Here is a 1,897-nt window from a genome sequence, read left to right on the forward strand (position 1 = left end):
GGCTGATAAAGATTACGAAAAGGCGCATTTTAGAACAAGATGGAAGGCTAATCCTTTTGATGGAGCATCTCATGCCAAAGGCATCGTACTCGAAAAAGTTGGTGTCGAAGGCAAAACAGCCTAACTCTGCCATTTGTAAGTGCGTGAGGGTGCCACTCATCAAGAATGGTAAGAAAATTATTGCATTGTTGATTTAAAAATTTTATTTTTCACATTACTTTCAAAAATTAGCAGGAGCAACACATCAGAGTACTTCAGATATATATTTAGGGCACTTGGCAGCATCACTGGAGCTGCTGCTACCCCCAACACCACCACCACCGTTGTTATTACCACCCAGTATATATTCATCACCCGTTTCCATATTGCCAGTATAATCTTTTGGCATCTCCTCCTAAATAATATCCGCATGAAGTGTCTGCACTTGTTGTTGATGATGATGCTGTTGTTGTTGTTGCTGCTGAGCGCCAGCTGCCAATGCGTGATTACGTTTTAGTGCCATCAATGCACCAACACCATTTCCACTGCTATTATTACTGCTTATAATGCCACTCTCATTGTGTTGTGTTGTTGTTAAGGTGTTGTTGGTGCTGTCCACCGGACATGGCTGAATTTTGATTTGAAACATAGTATGGGCTACCGCTGCTTTTGTATTGATTGTGAGAATGGTTTGCCGTCGATTGATGCACATTCTGAGTAGTGTTGTTGTAGATCAAGGCATAAGATCACCATCAGCAGCACGCTGCTCAATTGACATGCCCGGCGATCCAGGAGCCGATTATAAAACGAAATCCTGCAATGGTGAACCCTCAAAAGAGTTATCCATGTGACTCGGTGAGACTGGTGCCGAACGTGGTATGCCATATGATGGACAAAAGCCTTGGCTGCTGCGTTGACGACGCTTCTTATAGCTATGATCAATCAATTTTGCGCGACTATCGGGATCAATACGCCAAAAGCTACCTTTGCCTGTTCATCTTGAGAGCGTGCAACTTTAATGAAATACCTGTTCAAACTGAGTTTGTGGCGTATAGAATTTTGCCAGTCTTTATTGGTTTCTTTACGATAATATGGTTAATGTTTTACAATAAATGAATAAATGCCCTATAATGTCAATTGTTTATCCGGTGCTGCCGATATGGCCTGTACAATCAATTGAGCATAGCTATACAGTGGTTTCTCATTGTGATTGTAGCTAACAGTTGATGGTGTTTGGAATAGATCTTGGTTTTGTATATTGCTATTGCTATAGTTGTTGTATGTAGCTTGATTCTGATGAAAACCGTGACACGGGCTGGCTGGGCAACTATTTCCAGCACTTATTGTACCAGTTGGTGATAAATATGGGCCCTTTTGCTCCTTTTTCGGTATGGATGCGTAATGTACGATGAAGTTTATTGAGTATACCATTCGGTATACTAACATGTTTCGTTAATGATGGACGTCAAATTTTGAAAGATGGTTTCTTCTTAGGTTGTGATTTATTTATTGGGTATTTAATATTTTAACAAGCTGGTGGTGGCCTAATTGTTGCTGTCGTTGTTAAATATGCTGATAATATATTAAAAGGTTTTGCAACATCATTCGCAATTGTTATATCGTGGATAGCTTCACTATATATTTTTGATTTTAAATTTAACGTTAAGTTTTCCTGGAGGAGCAGGTTAAGTGATTGCATTAATATTCTTATGGTTATGATCCTAAAAAATCTGGACAAAAAAATTCAACAACGACAGCTCCACAAAGGTCGCAGGCACTTTTAGAGGCTGAGGAAAACCTCTTGCCTAGAGTTTAAAATAATGGGAGTTTAGTGACACCGTGGGCCAGAGTATGAAGTCGAATATTTTATAAGGTTTTCTTATTTAATAGCGCAAATGTTAATGAAATGCAATTTCGA

At 39.4% G+C, this 1,897-nt stretch overlaps 1 pseudogene; it reads right to left on the reverse strand.

The window, feature by feature from the left end:
- Window positions 1–244: 244 nt before the first annotated feature.
- LOC137234768 (forkhead box protein K1-like) lies at window positions 245–1,410 on the reverse strand (annotated as a pseudogene).
- Between the last annotated feature and the right edge of the window lie 487 nt (window positions 1,411–1,897).

Source organism: Eurosta solidaginis, chromosome X (assembly GCF_040869045.1).
Source record: "Eurosta solidaginis isolate ZX-2024a chromosome X, ASM4086904v1, whole genome shotgun sequence".
In the NCBI taxonomy this organism is placed as follows: Eukaryota; Metazoa; Arthropoda; class Insecta; order Diptera; family Tephritidae; genus Eurosta; species Eurosta solidaginis.